The following is a 25629-nucleotide window of genomic DNA, read 5'->3' on the forward strand; positions in this document are numbered from 1 at the left end:
AACAAACAAAGTAAATCTCCTTAAATCAAACAGTTCTCAAGCAGCATTTTTCTTACTTTGCTTATCTGTAACTTTCTATTATCGCTAGAAATATTCAGTTTGTGTGTGTATAGTGAAATTGAGGTTTACTGACATTTACCGATAAAAATCTGAACCTTCAAAGCCTACTTATGTAACTAAATAAGGTAAGAGTGCTGAATTGATGATACTATCTACACAATAAATACTAAGGTGCAGGATGATCAAACCTACTAAAACAGCAGAACAGCTCTATGGATTAGCAAAAAGAAACGTTGATTGTCCAATTCAGGGCAGAAGCTTCCTTATTCAATAAGACAAAGTTCAGAGGGCGCAAACAATTCCTCAAAATTACTTCTAAAGGATAGAATTCAATGTTTTAGCTTCCTTAATTAAAAATAACTTTGAGGCAGCTTAAAGCTTACTATGCTACTATACTACCTCTCTGTTCACTCCTTAACTGATATTTTAAACAAAATTAAAGTCAAAAGGTAAACCTGAGATTTGGAGGATATGGTAGATTGAAGTCCTAAAGAAAAATTACAACTATGCTTGCAGAGTCAAGACCTTAATACAAAACCCAGTACAGAGATATACTGAAATGTTGGAAAAAATCCCCTTACAGAATGGCTAATACTAAATCTGAACAACCAGATGACATGGTTCAATGTGGACACAGGTGCTGAACGGCTGCATTTTATCTCCATTGTTGTTTGGCATTGCAAAAGACTGGATAACAAAGTGCATTAGCAACACAAACACCAGAACAGCATGGGCAGATGGAAAATGCCTAGAAGACCTAGACTTTGCTGATACTACACTAGTGAGTGAGGCCCATAAAAGACAGACAACTTGGCAAAAATAACACGCTAAGCAAGTTATAAGGCTAAAATATCAAAAAAGTAAAACAGTTCATCCACCTGGGCAGCACCGTTAGCCAACAGAGACCTCAAGAAGGAAGTGACATCAAGAACAGAGACGCATCCACAGCATACACTAAACTCAACCACCTATGGAAATCAAAAATATACAGTGCCAGAACAAAACAGCATTTTCAATTCAAAAGTAATCTCGGTGCTAACACACGGCTGCGAGAGCTGGTGAGCTACTAAAACGTTAGTCAGAAAACCAGACACCTTCGAAAGTAAGTGCCTATGAAAGAGTCTGGGCATTGGTTGGAAAAAATCACCAGTGAAGAGATCTGAGAAATCACTAACCAGCAGCTCATTTCCACCAGAATCAGAAGGAAGCACTTGACATATCTGAAGCATGTACTGCAGATGCCAACATATACCCCCATGTGAAGCTGCCAAGTGGAAATGAAAGCACCCAAGAGCAATCTTAGGAACCCCCTTTAGTAGTGAGGGCAGAATAGTTGATCTCAACACCACAGAGCTAATGGGGAGCAGCAGCAAAGGACTGGTTTCTGCCTTCTGCACCAACATTGGCATGGAAAGGATGTAAAAAGACCTTTACCAATGCTACTTCTCGTACAGACTATCTGTAAAGATTTGTCCAGGGGGAGGTATTCCTCCATCCTGCTTTTGTTGTTAAATAATTTTAGCTTCTCTGAAGTCTTATTGTGTTCTTTAAAACCCTGGCAGGCTCTCCACCTGCTCTACAGTACTGGGTTGCTTAGAGTATGGTCGGAAAGGCAACTATGTAAAAAGGGCATCTTCTTACTCGACAGGTCTCTTCCCTGTGCGTAATATGTAAGGTTAAGATTTTGTCACTTTTACTAAAAATAACAGTCAGGTTGTGGGCAATAAGCAAAACTTCACAGGAGCCATGACCTCTCTGTGACTTTTACTTAAAATAACGGGGGGGGGGGGGAGGGGAGGGAGAAGAGAGGGAAGGGGAGGGGGACAGCTGCTGGGGGTGGTATGACAGCTGGAGCCCATGGGGGACTGACAGCCCGAGCCCCATTGCCACAGGGGTGGGGGGCACAGCCCTGGCTCCAGACACGAGTGGGTGGGGGCAGAGGAGATAGCCATGGCTCCAGCTGCAGGGGAGTGGTGCACAGCCCTGGGTGAATCATAGAAGATCAGGGTTGGAAGGGACCTCAGGAGGTTCTAGTCCCACCCCCTGCTCAAAGCAGGACCAATCCCCAACTAAATCATCCCAGCCAGGGCTCTGTCAAGCCGGGCCTTAAAAACCTCTAAGGAAGGAGATTCCACCACCTCCCTAGGTAACCCATTCCAGTGCTTCACCACCCTCCTAGTGAACAGGGTGAAGTTAAAGAAGTCAAGAAGGCCTGGTAAAGTCACAGAATTCATGACTTCCATGACCTCTGTGACTAAATTGTATCCTCAGTAATATATATTGCATCCACTTTAGTGCCAAAATAAGATTTTAATATTGACATTAGTCTTGCAGAGCCAATGGGAGGGAGAAATGGATTTTACCCTGGGTCAGTCATTATCCTCTGAATTGTTAAACAAGTTCTGGTGCAGAATCTTTCTTGCTGACAAATTATATTCAGATATAACCCAAGTTGATTCTCAGATCCCAGATAGTAGGGCTGGCAATTAGGCCTGGTTTACGCTAGGAGGTTATGTCGAATTTAGCAGCGTTAAATCGAATTAACCCTGCACCCGTCCACACAACGAAGCTATTTAGTTCGACATAGAGGTCTCTTAAATTCGACTTCTGTACTCCTCCCCAACGAGGGGAGTAGCGCTAAATTCGACATGGCCATGTCGAATTAGGCTAGGTGTGGATGGAAATCGACGGTAATAGCTACGGGAGCTATCCCACAGTGCACCACTCTGTTGACGCTCTGGACAGCAGTCCGAGCTCGGATGCTCTGACCAGCCACACAGGAAAAGCCCCAGGAAAATTTGAATTCCTTTTCCTGTCTGGGCAGTTTGAATCTCATTTCCTGTTTGGACAGCGTGGCGAGCTGAGCAGCACTGGCAACGATGCAGAGCTCTCCAGCAGAGATGGCCATGCAATCTCAGAATAGAAAGAGGGCCCCAGCATGGACTGATCAGGAAGTCTTGGATCTGATCGCTGTGTGGGGCGATGAGTCCGTGCTTTCGGAGCTGCGATTGAAAAGACGGAATGCAAAGATCTACGAGAAGATCTCAAAAGCCATGACAGAGAGAGGATACAGCCGGGATGCAACGCAGTGCCGCGTAAAAATCAAGGAGCTGAGACAAGGGTACCAGAAGACCAAAGAGGCAAACGGATGCTCCGGATCCCAGCCCCAGACATGCCGTTTCTACGAGGCACTGCATTCCATCCTAGGTGCGGCCGCCACCACTATCCCACCACTGACCGTGGACTCTGATGATGAGATATTGTCGACGGCCGCTTCCTCGGAGATGTTAGCGGACGGGGAAGATGAGGAAGGAGATGAGGAGGACGAGGCAGTCAACAGCGCTTACAACGCTGATTTCCCAGACAGCCAGGATCTCTTCATCACCCTCACAGAGATCCCCTACCAACCGTCCCCAGGCGTTAACCCTAACCCAGAATCAGGGGAAGGATCAGTCGGTAAGTGTTTTAAACATGTAAACATTTATTTTGAACAGAACATTCATATTAACAGTGGGTTTTTCATGATTTGTTTGCCCTAGGCGCTTAACGTTTCAGTCCTTGGCAGTGCAACTACTGCAAAAAAATCTAACAATGTCCGGTTTATCATGATTGGTTTGCCCTAGGCGCTCTACTGTTTAGTCCGAGCCAGTGCAGCTACAGTAAAATTCGGTCTATATGTCCGGGGATAGAGCTGAAATCCTCATGGGACATCTCCATGAAGCTCTCCTGGAGGTAATTGGAAAGCCTTTGCATGAGGTTCCTTGGGAGAGCAGCCTTATTGTGTCCTCCGTAGTAGGAAACGTTTCCGCGCCAGGAGATCATCAAGTACTCCGGGATCATTGCCTTGCAGAGCATGGCGGCATACGGCCCTGGTCTTTGCAGGCTTTCCCGAAGCAGCCATTCTTTCTCGGTCTCTGAAATCCTCATAAGAGTGATGTCGCTCATGGTGACCTGCTTTGAATTAGGTAGGGGAATGTTAGTATTGGGACTGCTTGCCTGTTCCTTTACAGAACTGTAACCGGCGGTTTACAGCCACGCGGTGGAGGCGGGAGAGGGGCAGCATACAGGGATCTTTCCCTGGGACAGCCGCGAGGGGGTGGGACAGGGGCAGAGTTCATGCTTGCCGGATTGCTGGCAGCAGGAACTGGCCAACGCTAGGAGCATTGCTTTGACCGTGAAAGGAGGCCAGTGCGATTATTAAAGTTTTAAGCAGCCACAAGTCTACGGCTTACCATGTCAGCCTGCTACCCAAATTCCGCTGTCCTGCCCCGCTTCTCTGATCTGCAATGCAAGACCCCAGGCACTGAATGCGAAGGCCGATAATTCGACCTTGTCCTGAGTGCGCATGTGATAGGTGCTGTGCATGGTCTTGTTCACAGAGAAAGACTATGTTCTTTGTTCACAACAAAATTTATCTTTCTGAGGAATTCACTCCCTTTTGACCCATCCCACAGCTGCAACTGTCTCCCGACCTACCCTGGCATCACACTCCCAGAGGCTTGCGCAGATTAGGCGTAGAAAGAAAAGGACATGGGACGACATGTTCTCAGAACTTATGGGCTGCTCCCGAGCCGAGGCAGCCCAGCAGACCCAGTGGAGGGAGAACATGTCCCAAATCCATCGAGCACACATTGAACGGGAGGAGAGGTGGCGGCAGGAAGACCAGCAGGCGACTCAAACGCTGCTTGGACTAATGAGGGAGCAAACGGACACGCTCCGGCGCCTTGTGGATGTTCTGCAGGACCGGAGGCAGGAGGACAGAGCCCCGCTGCAGTCTATCTCTAACCGCCCTCCCCCGCCACAAAGTCCCATACCCCCCTCACCAAAAGTACCAAGAAGGAGGGGCGGCAGAGTCCGTGAAAACTCTCACTCCACCCCTGCCGACTGCTCAAGGACCAGAAGGCTGTCATTCCCCAAAATTTGATAAGTCCTTTCCTTCCCGCCTCACCCAAGCCCCCGTCCCAGTTTCATCCCCTAACTGTGTAGTTGCTAATAAAAAATACGTTCCTGTTAATTACTGTTTCCATCATGTTCTTTTTGAGGAGAGTCTGTTTGAAGGGGGGGAAGGGGGTTGGTAATTGGACAGGACAGTCACCTTTACCAGGGTACAGACGCGGGGGCAGGTTCAGCAGCAGGTCACACACACATTGCAGTCACTAGGCACCCTGGTCAGTCTGGGAGGTGGTTTTCATGTTCTTGGGGGGGGGAGGGGGCTATGTGACTTTGTGGCGGGGGAGGGCGGTTAGAGATCTTATGCAGTGGTCCTTATCCTGGATCACAGAGCCATGCAGCAGGGGATCTGTAACCGTCCTCCCACTGCCACAAAGTCACATAGCCCCCACACACAGAGTCCCGAACAGGAGGGGTGGCAGGCTCCGTTGAAACAACCAGTCCACCAGTGCGGAGCCTATCATTCCTGGAGTTTAGAAGCGTCCTTTGCATCACTACACTACACCCGCTCCCCACCACAGTCTGCGTCCCAGTTTCAACACTTTACCGCGAAAACAGTAATAAAGAAAACGGTGTTCATTAACAAATTTTCAGTGATTTTATTTTTAAACGTGTGTTGGAAGGGGGGGAACGGGGTATGTAACTGGAGAGGATAGTGAACATTCACTGGGTAAAGAAACGGGGGCAGGTTCAGCTTCTCTGTAAACAAACTTAATAGTCACAGGTTACCCTGCTCACTCAGGAACCTAGCTTTCAAAGCCTCCCGGATGCACAGCGCATCCCGCTGGGCTCTTCTAATCGCACGGCTGTCTGGCTGGGCGTAATCAGCAGCCAGGCTATTTGCCTCAACCTCCCACCCCGCCATAAAGGTCTCACCCTTGCTCTCACACAGATTGTGGAGCACACAGCAAGCTGCAATAACAATGGGGATATTGGTTTCGCTGAGATCAGAGCGAGTCAGTAAGCTTCTCCATCTCCCCTTGAGACGTCCAAAAGCACACTCCACCACCATTCTGCACTTGCTCAGACGGTAGTTGAAGAGTTCTTTTTCACTGTCCAGGGCGCCTGTATAGGGCTTCATGAGCCAGGGCATTAGCGGGTAGGCTGGGTCCCCGAGGATGACTATAGGCATCTCCACATCCCCAACAGTTATTTTGTGGTCCGGGAAGTAAATACCTTCCTGCAGCCGTCTAAACAGACCAGAGTTCCTGAAAACATGAGCGTCATGAACCTTGCCCGGCCATCCGACGTTGATGTTTGTAAAACGTCCCCTATGATCCACCAGTGCTTGCAGCACCATTGAAAAGTAGCCCTTTCGGTTAATGTACTGGCTGGCCTGGTGGTCCGGTCCCAGGATAGGGATGAGAGTTCCATCTATAGCCCCACCACAGTTTGGGAATCCCATCGCGGCGAAGCCATCTATGATGACCTGCACATTTCCCAGGGTCGCTACCTTTGACAGCAGTACCTCAACGATTGCGTTGGCTACTTGCATCACAACAACCCCCACGGTAGATTTGCCCATGCCAAAGTGGTTCGCGACTGACCGGTAGCTGTCTGGCGTTGCAAGCTTCCAGAGGGCTATGGCCACTCGCTTCTGGACACTCAGGGCTGCTCGCATCCGGGTGTCCTTGCGCTTCAGGGCAGGGGACAGCAACTCACAAAGTTCCAGGAGAGTTCCCTTCTGCATCCGAAAGTTTCGCAGCCACTGTGATTCATCCCAGACCTGCAGCACTATGCGGTCCCACCAGTCCGTGCTTGTTTCCCGGGCCCAGAATCGCCGTTCCACAGCATCAACATGACCCATTGCCACCATGATGTCCACGGTGCAGGGTCCCGTGCTTTGTGACAGGTCCGTGCCACTCTCAGACTTCATGTCCTCACCGCGCTGCCGTAGCCTCCTCGCCCGATTTCTCAGCATCTGCCTCTGGAAAAGGTGGATGATAAGGTGCGAGGTGTTGACAACGGCCATAACTGCAGCGATGGTCGCAGCGGGCTCCATGCTCGCAGTGCTGTGGCGTCCGCGCTGTCACTGACCAGAAAAGTGCATGAACTGACTGCCCGCCGGCGCTTTCAGGGAGGGATGGCGGGAGTGACGGTTGGATGACGACAGTTACCCAAAACCACCCTCGGCACATTTTTTTCCCCAGAAGGCATTGTGGGCTCGACCCAGAATTCCAATGGGCAGCGGGGACTGCGGGAACTGTGGGATAGCTGCCCACAGTGCACCGCTTCCAATGTCGACGCTTGCCCCGTTAGTGTGGACTCACAAAGTCGAATTACTGTCCTTAGTGTGGATACACACGTTCGACTTTGTAATATCGATTCCACATATTCGATTTAAGTAAAATCGAACTACTCTCGTAGTGTACACATACCCTTAGAAACACCATCTTTTTACAGGTAAGGCAAATAAGAGACAGACACACAATGCTATCTGAACTAAATTCTCAGAGCACATCCTAACTGCTCAGTCAGGTAAATAGTGGCTGGGATTTAGTTTTTAAATAAGGCAAATGTAAAAAAGCTCTTCATGGTACAGAGGAGTCCCAAACGCCAACATTTAGTTACTTGACATGCCAAAGCACCATCCCCACCTAGAGCAAAGGCAGCTGGGGAAACAAAGTTAGTCTAACAGCAGAAGAATCCATTTTAAATATTCTCTAACCCATTTATCATTCAATATGTAAAAACTAAAGCATGACTCTTTAAAAGGGTTATATTTAAAAAATGTAAAAACACGTTTATGGTGAAAAGCCACATAAATGCTACCAATCATAATATTAAGTCTGTATTTGTCAGTTAAGCATGTACTGCTCAGTCATCTCTGCTCAGTCATATTTTTGCATGTTACAAGCAATCTGTGGCTTGTGCCTCAGAACAATTAAGGGGGTAATTCTGCCTGATTGATATGCAGTCATTTTGCTCACATATGGCCTACCTGACTTAGCTATTTAAACATACATTTAAAAGGAAATAACTAGTAGTGGGCCACATTACCATGACATCAAGGTTAAAGGCCCAAATCCAGGACCTTACAGTAAGTCTAGCTACCTTTCTGATATTTTACTTATAATTTCAGAATGCTGAATGCATTAGCTGCCTGGAGACAAACAACTAGGCTATTAGAAATATAAGGCTGTACCATTTAAGTAATTTCCCCAAGATATGCAATCTGTCTGGAAACTGGACTTTAACCACAATACCCTTGAAGGAAACAATAGGGACAGGGGAGAAATAGTTTAAAAATTGTATTTTTTGTTTGTTTGTTTTTAAGACAACTCTTGCATGCTGAAATTTTCTGTGCCAAGTTATACCCTGTACTAACACTTTATTCAGCACAGACAGTTTAAAACAAGAATTATGCAAATACCCTCTTAACAGTACCACTGCAGTGACTGCTGTCTGCCCTCCTTCTTAGCAAAGGTACAAGCTCCATTTCCTAAAGACAATGATTACATCATAACCAGCTGGCTACAGAAAGCAAACACCACCTCAATTACATTTACCACTTGACCAAGCAACTTGCAATTATACTTTAGTGTGAACCAGGGCGCAGAGTCACCTTTATGTGAAACACTGACTTAAATCAATGATATGGCAACTGTAAACTGAGAACATTTAAGAGTCTGATATGAAAGCCTAAAAGTATTTTTCAACATCTGTCCATTTTGTTTGTTTGAATGTTTAACTGCAAAGTTTTTTTTCCTGTAAGATTCCAAAAGACGACATAACCAATGACATAGGATTTTAGCAACACTTGAAACACTCACCATTATCCTTAAGAAGTTGAAAAAACTGAACTTTAGAGACATTCGTTTTTTCTCTCACAAACCTTATGCTGTTTCCCTTTGTGAACTCTCTCACTCTAGCAGAGAGACCAAGATGACCACATCTCGGATTTCTGACTCTTAAGAGAAACTGTTTTGTTTATATGTATTTTCAAGAGCCATAGCCCTTTTACTTTTAAAATCAGATAAACAAGTTTTTTACTTATCAAAATCTTTGTGATTCACATTTGAATCCCTTTCATAGAAAGAGTGAAGGATTTTACAAATAAAACGTAATTTGTGAATAATTTAGATCTGAAGAAAATAAGGGATTTTGTTCATATAACTGCAGCTCTTCTCTTCAACTATATTTATATAGAGAAAGAGTAAATGTGGGTAAAACAAAAATACAATGGTTAGAAACGAAGTTTTGAAATGATAAATATGAAGAACAGCCCTAATTAACTGCTGCAAAAAACAAAACAAAAAAAAGCGGGGGGGGGGAGAGGGGGGAAGGGCGGGCGCACAAATTCTCATCTTTCTCTATGACACACTTCTGCTGTCAGGATTTTCAGTACCATCCCTCTATCAAGTTTTGAATGCATTTAAAAGAATAAGGCAAAAATTCACCTTCTGCCTGGAAGTTCAACATTTAACCTATAGAGGTTGTTTTGTGTATGTAAGAGTTTATCTCTTAACTCTACTGTGTATACAACTTAGATTAGAAACTCTTTAGCACAGGGCACATGTCTGCTCATCATGGTGCTATGCATACTGTTGGTATGAAAATAAATATTTACCCATGTATTTACCCATAACTCATTTTAATCACTCACCAAATAAAATATGCTGCAGTATAAAAATTTACTATTTAAATATGAAACTATTTTAACACACAGTTAAATAAAATAAATCAATAACCTCATTTCACAAATCAGCTATTAAGCATTATCAAAAATATTTACACAAGAGACTAATGATTCCTTTGAACAACAAACATTTAACAGGACTTTTTAAATAAGGAAACTGAACACAAAACCAACATGCTTTTCCTTCTCCTTTGTCCTCCCTTAGAGTACAGGCAAAGGATCACAGACACGAAATTTGTACTGACTTATATACTAGTCTACTTTGGCTCTTGTACCAGACCTGTCACTATGACTTGAATGAAATCCTTTCTTGAAACCTTCCTGCACTTTTAATTCAGTTGCACCCATCTCTGAACTCTCATCAGTCTTGGCCTCAAGAACTTGTATCTGTAGGATTTTTTCTCTATATGCTTTTTGTAAATCAAAGTAATTATAGCACCATTTGCCTTCCCATAGACTTTGTATACACTAGATTTTTTGCCAAAATATTCTCTCTGTTGCTACCTCCAGTTCAGCTTCTCAACTTGGTAGCAATGGTAAGTGCACAGGTAACTCCAGGTGTGCATTTACATTTTAACTACCGTATCATCTAACTTTGCTTACAGAAGGTCTAAGAAGATGCAGTGGGGTAGACTGTAGGCTCTTGAGGGGCAGGGACTGCCATTTATTGTGTGTGGATATCTATCACATTAGGGACCCAATCTGTTGACCTTTAAGCACTACCGTAATACAAATTTTGATTAATCATATCATAGGTGGCCACCTAAAGCCCTGTCTGCCCTAACAAGTAGCACGGTTAGTGGCAAGTTTTTGGCAAAAAAAGCCTCGTGCAGACAAGGCTCTAAAGTTCCTGAAGTGCTTCACAAGCTTTACTAATCAGACAACCTTCCCGCCACAAACAAACAAATTGCCTCTGCATCTGAGGTGTTTAACAATGAAAAGCAACACTTTCACAGCAGGTTAATGCAGAAACTGAAAACTACAATTGCCAACTGGATCAAGTAATAATTAAAAATAAAACAGACAGAAAAAATAATCCAATAAAAGCAGCTTGAAGTTGACACAGATACCATCTAGTGGCAAAAATACATTGTTAACCTACTGACAAAAATTCACTAATTTATACTCAAATACAAGCAAACATCTTTATGAACAGCACAAAATAGTGATCAGAAATGGGCAAAGGGTTAACTAGTCATATCAAAACATGACACTATTGAGCACAGAGCCACAGAAAGAACCAATTTCTAGCACATTCTCAGTGGTTACAGACTGACTTCCATTTTTAGTATGATGTAGGCGTCTCTTAACGTGCAATTTAAAACCTTATCTATGATCAATCATAATATTCTCAGTTACCAGAGGTCTGCTCAGACCTAATTTTTAGGTCCCGCCCAAGTAGGGTCAAGTCATTTTTTGACCTGACTTCAACCCTGACCCTTCTACTCCATTCCCCTGAACCCGAATTGCGACTGTTGCTACCTCCTGCCGTGGGGTTGGCACAGAGGCAGCTGCATGCTCTGGTCCTGTCACCCATGTTCTGCTGTGTGTACCCTGCAAAATGAGTATGCTGAGGCATCACAATACCTCTCACACTGCAGCACACACATAGAGTAGCAGATGGTGGCAGACAGCAGGAGTAAGGCACACAGCTGCTGTCACAAATAACCACCACAGGCTGACCTCACAGGCAAGTGGAGAGCCAAACCCAGCTGTCCCAGACTTGACACTTGTAGTCTGGTTCAGACTGGATTGCAGGGCTTAGTATGAAAAACTGTTACTAACCTGTTCCGTAACTACTGTTTGAGATGTGTTGCACATGTCAATTTCGCTTTTGGAGTCTGTATGCCCAGTGCATGGCCATCAAACTTTTTCTTTCAGCAGTACCCGTTTGGTGGCTCAAACTTCCTCTGCTACTGTGCGTCACTGCATGCAGGTATAAAGAGCAGAGCTCCCTCTAGCCCCCTCAGTTCCTTCTTGCCATAACTCCAATGAAGATGGGTACGAGTGCATGTCATGGAATGGACACGTGCAACAGATCTCTAAGAAGAGCAGTTATGGAACAGGTTAGTAACCCTTTTTCTTCTTCGAGTAATTGCACATGTTCATTCCACTCTTGGAGACTCAGAAGCCAGAAGACAGGGAGTGGGATTGGAATCTATTTCAATAAAGATTGGAGAACAACTTGTTCTCCTCTAGCATTGTCTTTGGAGTCTTAAGCACAGCATGTGGATCATGGAGATGTGGACCAAGGACCAGGCTGCCACTACAAATGTCTGCAACTGGGACTTGTGTCAGAAAGGTCACTGGGGCTGACCGTGACCTCATCAAATGAGCTGTGACATTAGCCAAAGTCATCGCGCATGCATATGCAGGGTGCAATTCAGGAAGAAATTCTCTGGGTGGTGGAGACCTCTTACCGTTTGCCAATGCTACAAACAACTGGAAGGATCTATGAAAGTGACTGATTTGTCCAGGTAAAATGGCAAGGCTCTTATGTCCAACATATGCAAATGCTCTTCTACCCAATACCACATATAAGCAGGGAGGAATACTGGCAAATAAATTGGCTGGTTGATGTGGAAAGTGGAAGCCACCTTTGGGACCAACTTCAGATGAGAATGCAGGTAAACCTTGTCCTTAAAGATCATCATCTGTGGAAGTCCCAACATTAATGCCAGCAACTCCCCTGCTCATTTGGCCATGGCTAATAATACTAAAGACTAGACTATGTATATATACACACACGTTATGTTCACAAAGGCTGAGAGAAAGAACTGCTCTGATATAGAACAGAGTTCCAATGAGTGTCATGGACAATAAAAAGGAACTGAGGGGGGCTACCTTTTATATTTGCATGTAATGGTGAATGGGGTGGGGGCTCAAGCTACTAAGCGAGTACTATAGAGGGGAAAAGTTTCTGACAGCCACGCGCACCAACACCTAGAGTGGAATGCACATGTGTAGTTACTCAAGGAACTATTGTTTATTTGCATACTATATAGACTTTGCATACTATACAGATTTTCATGAAGTCTGTTTTTTCTATTATACACAGATTAGTAGCCAGTGTTGCAAGATTTTACACATTCAGTCTTAACTTTAGCATTTCCTGGCTTCCAAGTGCTTAACTTCGCAATATTGATATTTTCTTAATGTCATTTTTTTGCATGGAGTTTCCTAGCTAAAATTATTTGTATTGAATCTCCAAGCAAGCCAACAAAAAAACAAAACAAACAAACAAAAAAAACCAGTTACCTACCTTTTTGTAACTGTTGTTCTTTCAGATGTGTTGCTCATGTCCATTCCATTCTAGGTGTGCGTGTGCCCACATGCACAGTTGGGAGATTTTTGCCTTAGTGGTATCTGTAGGGTGGGCCACGCTCATGTATTGGTATATTAGGCGTTGCCGACCCTATGCCCTTTCAGTTCCTTCTTACTGCCCATGACGGTTGGTTGGAGCGCCATGTCTTGCATCGCAAGAGTGTTAGTGGTCCTTACAGTCCATTGTTCTGTCTCCTTTGTTGTTAGTTCCTAGGTACTTAGTTAGATCTTTAAGTTAAGTGTTAGAGTATTGTTTAGAGTCCCGGCTTGGACTGCGCCTCGGAGCGGGGCATGCCCGTGCCCCAGGTTTTAAGCCATGTTCATTGTGTAGCCGTCCGATGCCCATTAGTGACCCCCACGAGAGCTGTTTAAAACGTTTGAGGGAGTCCCACAGAAAGGATAAGTGCAGAATCTGCAAAAACTTTCACCCTCAAACTCAGAAGGAGCGGGATATTTGCTTAAGGGCCCTCCTCATGGAGCTTGCGCTTCGTCCTACCTCTCGATCGGACTCCACGCCTGGTACCTCGATTTGACAGTCCAACTCACATTCTTAGTCCTGGGAGAAGTGCCGGCTGAGCCAACTGGCTGTGACATTCTGGGCTCCAGGAAGGCAAAACGGCTGAGATCTGACTCTGATTGGCTATATACCAGTTCCATAACTTTCTAGCTTCGGCGCACAGGAAAGGGAATCTCTCTCTTCTGGTTGTTATCAAACATGCAAGCCACGTTGTCTGTCATGATTGTGATTGTTTTGCTACTGATGAGGGCAGGAACTCAAGGTAGGCAATCCTTGAGTTCCAACAAATTGATATAGAGACCAGTTGACTGAGGTGACTACCTGCCCTGAGTTATGAGTGAGGGATGGGGGTATATCTCAACAAACAGCGATGCATCTGTTGTCACACTTATTATTGGAGCAGGTTGGATCAACGGGACACCCACACAGACTTTGCATTAATCTTGCCATCAATCCAGAGAGTTCTTCACCTGGAGGGGAACCTTAACCTGTTCGTCCAATAGGTCCCCGTGAATCAGCCCTAAAAGCAGCCGAGGCATAATTTTGCATGCTTGGTCACAACGGTGCAAACTGTCATATGACCCAGGAGCTGCAAACAGTTCCTTACTGTAGTACAGGGTCTTCCTTGACTTGTCCCAACCAGATGTGACAAAGTTACGAATCTGAATGTGGGAAAGAAGTCCCTGGCTACCAACGAATCCAAATATACCCCCATGAATTGTATTCTCTGTTACAGGGGCTAATGTGGATAATTTTTTTTTTTTTTAATGTTTAGCTGGAGACCCAATTCTTGTAGGAGAGAGGGGGCTCTGGATGGAAGTTGGTACCGGTTTGTAAGATCAGCCCTTGACTAACCAGTCGTCAAGATACCGGGTGACTAAAATTGCTTCTCACCAAAGGTGAGCAGCTACTACTGCTAAAGCCTTTCAGAATGCCTTTGGGGCCAAAAAAAGTCTGAAGAGAAGTACTCAGCACTAAAAACAATCCTGGCCCATGGTGAAGTGCAGGTATCCCCTGTGTGCAGGATGTATCTCTAGATGGAAATAGGCAATCTGTAGATCGAGGGCCGAAAACCAATCTCCTGCCTTTAGAGAAGAGATTAGGGCTGCCAGAGCCACCATCTGGAACTTTTTTGAGACGTGATACAAAAGTATATCTTGAGTAAAACCCCTTCCCGTGAGGTCTACTGCTCCTTGTCGCAGGGCTGGTACATCCAGTCACCCTTTGGGGGTGGGGGAGAGCTGCTTTACAGCCCTGTGGCTGGTTCTGTAGGGCTGTCCTTGGTCTTGAGGCAGCGCGGCCTAGCGGCCAGAGTCAATAGCTCGGCCCTTGCTGCCAGGGCAGCGCGGCCTAGCGGCCAGAGTCAATAGCTCGGCCCTTGCTGCCAGGGCAGCGCGGCCTAGCGGACAGAGTCAATAGTATGGGTGAGCTGGGCCACCACGCTGGGGTGAGTGGTGGCCAAGGTAGGGGGACCCGGGCCCTCCCTCTCCACTGGGTCCCAACCCAGGGCCCTGTTGGTGGTGGGGTTGCCCACCACCAGCTCACCGGGGATCCTACCGAAACACGCCGAGCTAGTCTCTGGTTCTACAACTGATTCCCTGCCAAGTTTCCCTGGGTCACTTCCTACCCAATTCTCTGCAGTTTGCCGTCTCTGGGTCCCCACGGTCTCTCCACTCTCTGTGGCATCCTGAGCCTGGGGGGTTGTCTTTGTCTGACTGGCCTCTGAATCCTGGAGTGCAGGCGGTCCTCAGACAGGAGCCAGCAGTGCACTTCCTTCCTCGCCAGCGGTCAGCCCAGACTGAGCAGCTCTGCTTCCTTTTATACCCTGTCTCCCGCTGGAGCATGCCCAGCAGAGCTGAGGGAGCATGGCCGCCTCCTCAGCCCAAAGAAAAGGATTAACCGCTGCTGCACCAGGGCGGGGCTGGTACAACTAAACAAAGGAGGGAGTGTACTTCTTGGCTCAGCATAGTCTTGTTAGGCTACGTCCTCACTACGGGGGGGGGGGGTCGATTTAAGATACGCAAATTCAGCTACGTGAATAGCGTAGCTGAATTCGACGTATCACAGCCGACTTACCCCGCTGTAAGGACGGTGGCAAAATCGACCTCCGCGGCTTCCCGTCGACAGCACTTACTCCCACCTCCGCTGGTGGAGTAAGAGCGTCAATTCGGGGATCGATTGTCGCGTCCCAACGGGACGCGATAATTCGATCCCCGAGAGGTCGATTTCTACCCGCCGATTCAGGCGGGTAGTGTAGACCTAGCCTTAGAGGGGTCCCTGAAGAGGATGTGGAAGGGGGGAAGGGACAAAGTGGATGGTGGAGTCCAATGTTATAACCTCCATGACACTTGTGTCTGCTGGAAATGGGAAAGGCAGTCTCCAAAAGTGTGGAGGTGGGCAAAAGGTCGCAGCTTGCAAACTAGAGGTGAGGGAGGAGTTGAGCCCTTGACCATCCTGTCAAAATAGCTATTTCAAAGATGACTGGGTACTTGCTGAAGGTGGGTGGGAAACCTTTCCCCTCCGAAATCTCAGTCTCTTTCTAGCAGGTTCTGTGAAATCCAGAGAATTGTGTTGGGTATGATCTTTGGGCAGTTTGAGACCCACTAAATCTCCTCTTTTTTGTAGGAGTACATATACCCAGAAACCTCACCATAGCCCTGGAGTTCTTCAGCATGTGCAGGGACTCGTCTGTATTCCTGAGAAGAGCTTCTGATCAAACAGGAGGTCCTCAACTGCATTTTGTACCTCTCTCACGAACCCCAACAGCTGGAGCCACGACACCCTGTGCATGACAATTGCTGTGGAGATGGATCTAGTGGCAGTGTCTGCAGCATTCAAGAATGCTGGGAGAGGGGTTCTGGCTAATAACTGCCCTTAATGATAGCCTGAAAGTGCTCTCTATGCTCTTGTGGAAGATGTTCAATAAAGGTTGCAAACTTGCTGTAACTCTTGTGACATCATACTTAGCCATGTCTGCCTGATAATTTGTGATCCAAAATTGAAGGGTCGCGGATGAGTACGCCTTTCACCCAAAAAGGTCTATCCTTTTCTGGTCCTTGTCATAAGAGGCAGATCTGGAATAATGCTGTTTACCTGGCTCGTTTACGGCATCCAACACATGGGAATTAGTTGGAGGATGGCAAAACAAAAATCCTGAGTCTTGGGGTAACAATATTTTTTATCTGTCCATTTACAAGTTGCCAGTATAGTGCCATAAATTTTCCACACAGCCTTTGCTGGATCCATGAGCTCGTCATTATTGGGTAACGCAACCTGGGTAGGTGTCACTGGCTACAAAGGAGCTTGCATTGTGTGTCTTTAACCTCCTCAAGAGGTATCAAGGGGGTGTCCACCATCCTCTTCACAAGATCCTGTAATCAGCAAAAAAGCTCAACCATCGATAGTGATGGAAACATGACTACTTCATCCAGAGACAAAAATTAAACAGGGGTTTGAGGGGTAGCCTTGTTGTCCACCCTAGCCTCCTGTCCGTCAAAGGTCTTCTGGTGTTGGGGGTTTGGTGGAGGAGAATGTTTGAGACTAGTTTCCTGGTGCAGTGGAGCCAGAGGTCTAGAAAATTGCTGCGGATACGCTGCCCAAAGACCCTAGTGGTCCATACAGGAGAAGGGGTGGGACTGATCCCAGGACTGATCCCACGGTCTCTGACATGGACGAGAATCCTTATGGGTTCCTGTAAGTATGGGTTCCACAATCTCAGTTCAGGCCTCTACGTGCTAAAGTAATGCAAACAAACAAACGAAAACAACATGGAAGACTTCCTTGCATGGAATCAGACAGTTATGATCACCAGCCTATCAATACTTCTTGTCTTTGTGAACCTGCTCCAAGTAGAACAGTAGTCAAACTGACAGTGCTCAAAATGTTCTCCAGACAAAAAGCCAATAGACAAGTGAGGTACAACCAATTTTTTCTTCACTTAAAACAAAGGATTGAGCTCTGCTCAAAAAAACCAGAATCCAAATTAAGAAGTTTCCAGAAGTTGGTGAATAGGAAACCCTTGTAACCCACCATTCAGCAATAAATTAAACCCCCATAAAAATGCAAACAAAGCAGGAAACTATTTTAAAATCTTGCCCGGAAGGATGTCATTGATATATTTTGGTGCATATCAGAGGGAAGAACATTCTGAAGTTGCAGGCACTCAGTGGAAAAAGACCAGCCTTTCACTCCTCTGTTATACAATAGGACAGTCAGCAGGCTTAAAACTGCTCACTTCTAGTGCTATACTAGAAGGCTGGGCACAAAATGACCTTCAGATTGGCCCAAGACCTTGTCATGCAATCGTTGGATCCATCTATGCAGTATTGTACAGTGAAGACTGGGTAGAGATCTGATACAGATGATTTAACATGGATCCCTAACATCACTTCAAAGCCTGAAAGGAGGAGTTCCATGCATCTAACTTTTCACATCTTCATAATTTAGTCTCATTCTCCTAAGCAAAGTTAGAGGACACAATTAATGCGAAAATGCCCAGAATGCTGAGACTGGGAGGCCAGGATTTCAAATAAATTACTATAGGAGGCAGGGAGGAAGGAGAACAGTGATCTCCATGTAGTAATAGCCTGCAGCCTGGTACAGCACCCATATACCGAAGCCCTGATGTTTAGAACGGTGAGCTGTAATTTAAATTCCCTTGTGCTAGCCAAGTGCTTCCTGCCACATATACCAGCATCATTGATGCTTGCAGGCTCTCTGTGGTGAATCCCTCAGTTCCTCCTTAAAACATATCTCTCTCCTTTTAACAATTTTAACAATGATTTTAAAAACTAACATGCTGTGTAAAATGCTAAGCAGATCACTCAGTAGTATGGAAATTCAGAGTGTGGCTTTGAGCATTGCTGTAGCTAGACAGTTATGATGCACTGAGCAGAAACTTGAGAGGTCACACACAGTGTGATGATGCAGTCAAAAGGTCTAATGCTCCTTTGAGCTACAGTGCAGGATTCTTTATCCAAAGCCACACAGGAATAGAAGGACATATATATATAGCTTGAGTAAATGCAGCACACAGCAGCAAAAGTGATAGGAATTTAGATTCATGAGGAATATGAAACAAACATTAAAAAATGGCATATAGGAAAAATTCCCTGCATATAAGCCAACAATTTCTGTGGCATTTAACCTTGCATCTTAAAAAACAAAAGCAAGTTTTCACTCTTTAATGGCTGGGAAGAAAGCTTCCCAATGTGCAGACCTGCCTTCTTAAGTCTGCAGACAGGTCTAGTGTGTGGATGAAATCCTGGTCCCACTGAAATCAATAGGAATCTTGCCTCTGCCTTCAATAGGGCCAGGATTTCACCCTGTACTTCTTGCTGCTTAAGGCTTTCAAAAACAGAGCTGAGCAAAATTAAGACTGGTCAGTGTCAGTGCAGCTATTCAGAAATTGACTAGAATTTCAGTATCAGAGAAGCCAGTCTCACTCTGCTGTTGCTTGGGAAAAGCTGTGAAAACCAGCAATGGAAGGTATATACAGGAGAAGAGGGTGCAAAAATGGAGGTTAAAGTAGCAAGGGGAAGGGGCTGAGTTTTAAAATTTATCTGAAATGTATTTGGTAGGCAGGATCCAGCAAAACACTGCTATTTATGCATGACACTGTACCATGAGGACCACATCTGCCACGTCACCACTGGCTGCCTTAACTAAGGAGTGCAATTCATTGGGTTCTCATCAGGTCATTCAAAAACATGAAGCTTAAATAATGTATTCAAGGAGAACTCCTTCACCAACAGAACCAGTGTGTGAACTGTGAAAGAAACAACGCTGTTATTTAGGACATCATTAGCAGAAACAGTGGTTTCACTAGGTAGCTTTGGTTACAGCACAACACATATGCCTAGCCTGCACAAGACAGCTGCTACCAAATACCACTGTCTCTCTTAACCTGAAGAAGAGCTCTGTGAAAGCTTGTCTCCCTTACCAACAGAAGGTTGGTCCAATAAAAGACATTACCTCTCCCATATTGTCTCTAATATCCTGGGACCAACACAACTACAACAACTCTGCATACATGGATCAGAAGCAGCTTTTTAGGGCTGTGAAAGCTCAGGCTAATTATGTCTTTAAACAGTCCCACAATTGCAGCAAAGAAGCCACAAAATAGCCACCCATAGTGCCTTTGGAGTCGAAACATAAAAGAGCAACCAGCATTGAAAAAGTAGAACAGTGAAACCTAGTGTCTGAGAATATACAGCAGTACACACATCCCTAGGACAATAGTAACTGTATAATTCCCCTGTCCTCAAAGTGCATAGCCTAAATTAGATCTGTTGGAATTTAAAACCCAATATCTGGGGTTGGAAAGCAGAAAGAACTGATTAAACTGCTCTAAAATGGAAAAAAGATGTGAAACTTCCAGCTGAATAGCCAAATCTTCATATGACCACCCGATGGCTCCTACCTCCTTGAATATTATCTACCAAAAGAGATTAGTCTCTCAAAGCATATCTTGGAGAGAAGTACTTTGGCTCACTTCAGGAGGAACTCCTCAGTTTTCCCTTGGGTAGCTTGCCTACATATTTTCGAAGATAGTTTGTAATCCAACCCTTACAAAATGCTTCAAGACCTGATGAATGGGCAAAGTGCTTTCAGGTTTCTTCTCCTCTTGGAAGGAAGGTGAAAACTTTACATGTTTCCGGTTCACATTTACATCAATAAGTGCCTGACAATTCTCCAATATAAGATCATCTCCAAGGGAGGGGAGATGCAAGAGCAAGATGATGAGTTAAGTTGCAGCCAAATATAATTCCCTTTAAAAAGCCATCCTGACAAGCTGTCAGTCTGGATGGATCTGGTCTTCACTGAAAAGGCTAGATTAAGCAGAACATCCAAGTATACCAATATAGTATGGTGTACGGGGCAATACAATGGAGTAGCTTTCATGATAGTTATAGGAGGCCTTCAATATTCTGTTCTAAGCCGAGCAATATCCACAAACTACATGCCAAAATGCCCAATGCAGAGTGTGCACGTGTGTTTTCAGCATAAAAAATGAGATGGCACAAGGGAGCACAGCACCGTGGGAACCTTGGGCTCTTATTCTGGATCTTCTTCCTGTTACGAGTGTGAAGTTATTGAAAGATAATTGACTGTTCCTACACAGGCTACTGGAACTAGGAGAGTCATTCCAGCTGCTCTGAATACGAATGTAAACAGACATTTTCATGGAATACTGAAGTTTCCATATTGAGTGAAACACTTCCCTTCTGTAAGCTACACTGCTATTTAAAAAAGCCCTACAGACTGCAGAAGTGAGTGGAGAGTTGCACATTTTAATGAAAGGCTCTGACACAAAGGATTACTGAATTTTGATAAAGGATTACTGTGATGGCAACACAGAGTACTGAGTACGACAAAGTTAGTTATAAAGTTATTTGCTTCTGAGGCTTTACAAGATGGGAAGCAAAACAAGTTTTCACTTCAGTTAAAGGGTGGTAAACAAAGTACACAGTTACAGAGACCAAGGAGAGATTACTCACATTGTGCGGTAACTACAGTTCTTCAAGATATTTCCCCACCACCACCACTCTTATGGATGCTCAACTTCAGATGCCTCCCAGGAGGTGTTTGTATCAGAGAGTTTCAGCAGCAGTGCCCATTTGTCTCACACAAGCACTCCTGATGGCCTCATGCCCTGTACTGAGATATAGAGCTGCATGGGCAAACTACCCCCAGTTCCTTTTCCACTGTGATTTCTGCGAGACAAAACTTTGAACCAGAGGGAAAGGAGGGTGGGTAGTGGGGCACCCATAGAGAGACATCTTGAAGAAGTGCAGTTACTGCACAAGGTGAGTAACCTCTCCTTCTTCGAGTAATGTCCCTATAGGTGCTCCATTTCAGGTGACTCCCGAGCAGTATCCCTGGAAGCAGGAGGGAGCTTTGGATTTGAGTCCAACACTGAAGTTATAACTGCAATGTTAAATACAGCATCTGATCTGGCAGCATGAATCAAAGCTTAGTGTTTGGAGACCAGGTTGCCACTGTTCAGATATCAGCCACTGAAATATCCTTCAGCAGTGCTATAGAAGCATGCTGAGATCATGTAGAATGGACTAGGCACTTCAGAAGGAGGCTGAACCTTGAGAGTTTTGAGTGGAGATTGTGGATCCTCTGGATCTGTCTATAAACAAACTGTCTGGGAGACTTTCAAAATGGTTGGGTTCTGTCCAGATAGAAGGCTAATGCTCTTCTGACATCCAAAGTGAGGAGGGAAAAATCTTCAGTGGTCTGGTGTGGTTTTGGGAAGAAGACTGGAAGATGAATATCCAGGAATATTAATGGTTAATACAGAATTCAAAATATACCTTTGGTAGAAGGCTATGATGTGGTCATAATGAAACTTTCTCCCTGAAGAATACTGTAAAGGGAGGGTCTGGGATTATAGCCCCCTTTCCCCAACTCTTTTGGCAGAAGTGACAGCCACCAAGACAGCAGTTTTCATGGCCAGGTGAAGATGGGAACAGGCAGCCACTGGCTCAAAGGGGACTATTAAGGACCAAGTTAAGTTTAGGGGTGAGCTCTATTCAGTGGAAAGGTTCAACCTCTTAATGAATTTTGCTGTCCTGGAGTGAGCAAGCACTGAGAATCCCTCAACACAGCAATGAAAGGTCATTTTGGCTGCCATATGAGCTTTACTGAACTCATGGAGAGTCCTGACTTTTTCAATTCCAACAGGTAGTCAAGGACAGCGAAGAGGGAAGAATGAACACGTGAAAACTGCTGCCCAGTACAACAGTGGTGAAATCTCTTACGTTTCTGAAGGCAAATGTTTCGCAAGGTATCTTTCTGCTGTTTAACATCACTGTTATACCTCTGCAGAATAGGAAGATGCTATCCCCAAGAACCATCAAGGAACCAAGCTCTGAGATGAAGAATTCCCAGGTTGGGTTGAAGAGTCCAACGGGAATCCTGAGACAGCAAGTGGGGAGATGCCAGACAACAAAGACGAATCAGCTAAGGGTACCACGCTTGACTTGGTCACTATGGGATAACTAAAATGGCCCTGGGTTTGTCTTGTCTGATCTTGTTCAACACTCTCAAGATCAAAGCTGTGGGAGGAGATGCATGGAGAAGGGGCCTTTTTTCCAAGGAATGAGGAAAGGAGTCCACCCTCCTCTTGAGCAGAATTTCTTGTACTTCCTGTTGGTGGTGGCAGTAAACAAGTCCACCTCTGGAAACTCCAGGGTCAGAAAAATGCAATTGCGGATCCATAAGTCCAGCTCCCAATTGTTATCTAGGGAGAAGTGACAGCTGAGATTGTCAGCCATCATGTTTTATATACCTGGAAGGTGAGACTGAAATAAGGACGTGATTGGTTATTACATCAGTTCTATAGCTTTATTGCTTCAGCACGGGGGGGGGGGGATCTTGCACCCCTTTCCTCCTGACAATTGACGTAGAACATGCAGGCTATGCTGTCTGTCAAGACTTTGATGGATTTGCCTTTGATTAATGGAATGAAATAGCTACAGGCATTTTTGACTGCCCTCAGCTCCAGGAGGTTGATGTGTAGAAGAGACACTTGGGCAGACAATTTGCCCTGAATGGTGAGCGTCCCCAAGTGTGCCCCTGTACCCCACCATGGCTGCATCTAATGTTACGGTGATATGAGGCTGGATGAAAGGAACACCTGCACAAACATTGGATGGGTCCTTCCACCAACTGAGTAAGTCCAGTGAGGGAAAGACACTAGATTGTGCTTCTTCAGGCTATAAATTATCCTGAGCCATCCCTGGACACAGCAAAGATGTAACCTGGCATGTTATATTACAAAGGTACAAGCTGCATGCGTTCTGGTAGTTGGAAGCAACGGTCTTCCCAGTGGTCACCATGAGAAAGGCATGAGGCTCTTGAAAACCGTTAATTGGTGGCCCAAAGATTCTAATATAGCCACTGAGGAAAGACATTAAGCAGAGAAGATGGCATCCAATGCTGCTCAGACCAATGAGAAGGGACATAGATTTGTCTTGCCCCTAGATCCTCTCTTTCCATAAAGGTGTCAGGGAAGATGTCCCTATGCTGACAGGTCCTTGCACAAAGATTTGGGAATCTGAAGAGAGGTCCTCATTATTGTCTACAGGATGAGCTCTGCCTAGCTCAGAAAGTACTGGAGAAGCAGGTGGCACCAGGGAAAGATCTAATCCTGGTGACCCGGTTGATATCAGTATCAACAGGTACTCCCCATTGAGAGGGGAGACTTCGGCTCTTCTGAGACAAACAAGTCTCTTGAATACCTAAATTCTTGTGGTATCAGGTGGATTTGTGCTGAGAATGAGGGATGTTCCACAATCTGTACCAGGTTGAGACCTGCTTTGATGGGTCCTGTCTAGCAGAAGTCACTGGTACCAAAGATGACGACTCCTTTGGACGCACCAAGGGACCCTGGATCACTTGTCTAGAAACCAAAGGCAGCACAGGGTGGCCTGTCGGTACAGTGCTTCTGGAAGCAGAGAATTTCTTGTCTCTCCTAATGCGTTCATGCTTAGGTGGTACTGAGTATAGCTTTGATACCAATGTATGGTTGTTACTGTGGCTCTTTGAAGGGCTCTGAGTCTTAGAAGACTTCCCAGTATTACAGGAGCCTGGAGCCTCAGCAGTATCCAGTCCGGGACCTGAGGTCTCTGACACAGTCAATTTCTGAAGACACTGGGGCTTTTTTGAAATAGGCTCTTCATGAGGAGAACTAGAAAAAACGGTTACTTACCTTCTGTAACTGTTGTTCTTCGAGATGTGTTGTTCACGTCCATTACACATTAGGTGTGCGCGCGCCGCGTGCACGAACGTTGGAAACTTTTTCCCTCAGCGGCTCCCGTCGGGCCCGCAGGGTCTCCCTTCCCGCCAGAGCGGCGCCCCGCCCTAGCGTATATATATCCCTGCCGGCCCGACCCTCCCTCAGTTCCTTCTTGCCGGTGACTCCGACAGAGGGGAAGGAGGGTGGGAAGTGTAATGGACGTGAACAACACATCTCGAAGAACAACAGTTACAGAAGGTAAGTAACCGTTTTTTCTTCTTCGAGTGCTTGTTCACGTCCATTACACATTAGGTGACTCGCAAGCTTACCATTGGAGGAGGGTAGGAGTCAAGGAATAACAGATTGAAGCACAGCTCTGCCGACCACCGCGTCCTCTCTGGTCTGATGATGGATCGCGTAGTGGGCTGTGAAGGTATGAACCGACGACCAGGTGGCTGCCTTGCAGATCTCCTGAAGCGGAACCTGTGCCAAGAAGGCCGCCGAGGACGCTTGGGCCCTAGTAGAGTGAGCCCTGATCTGTGGGGCTGGTATGTTGGCAAGCTCGTAGCACATACGTATGCAAAGCACGATCCATGCCGACAAGCGTTGCGTCGAAATTGGCTGGCCCCTCATCCGTTCCGCAACGGCAACAAACAGCTGAGTCGATTTGCGGAAAGGCCTGGTGCGGTCCAGATAAAAAGCCAAGGCCCGACGAACATCCAGGGTATGCAGGCTGCGATGGCTTGGGTCCGTATGGGGCTTGGGGAAGAACACCGGTAAACAAATGTCCTGCCCCATGTGAAAATGCGTGACCACTTTCGGGAGGAATTTAGGGTGTGGCCTTAGCTGCACCTTATCCTTATAAAAGACTGTATAAGGAGGCTCCGAGGTGAGGGCCCTCAACTCCGACACCCTCCTAGCCGATGTGATGGCCACGAGAAACGCTACCTTCCATGAAAGGTGCAGGAGGGAGCAAGAGGCTAGGGGTTCAAAGGGTGGCCCCATGAGCTTAGTGAGGACCAGATTGAGGTTCCACGGAGGTATTGGTGGGTGTGAGTAGGGGAACATCCTCTCCAGCCCCTTGAGGAATCGGACTACAGTGGGATTGGAGAACACCGAAATCCCCGATTCCCCAGGGTGGAACGCCGATATGGCGGCCAGATGCACCCTAATTGAAGCGGGGGCGAGGCCTTGATGCTTGAGGTGCAGCAAGTAGTCCAGAATCAGTGGTATCGAGGCCTGCAAGGGCTGGATGTGGTGAGGCCCACACCATAGGGAGAAGCGTTTCCACTTGGCAAGGTAGGTCGCCCTTGTGGAAGGCTTCCTACTACCAAGAAGGATTTGCTGGACCTCCTGAGAGCACCTGTGCTCCATATCATTTAGCCAGAG

General features: G+C 45.9%; 1 pseudogene; it reads right to left on the minus strand.

Annotated features, from left to right (window-relative positions):
- Positions 1 to 25629, minus strand: part of LOC135891601 (bromodomain-containing protein 4-like) — a 146908-nt pseudogene that overhangs the window by 52377 nt on the left and 68902 nt on the right.

This window comes from Emys orbicularis, chromosome 19 (genome assembly GCF_028017835.1).
Source record: "Emys orbicularis isolate rEmyOrb1 chromosome 19, rEmyOrb1.hap1, whole genome shotgun sequence".
Taxonomy (NCBI): domain Eukaryota; kingdom Metazoa; phylum Chordata; order Testudines; family Emydidae; genus Emys; species Emys orbicularis.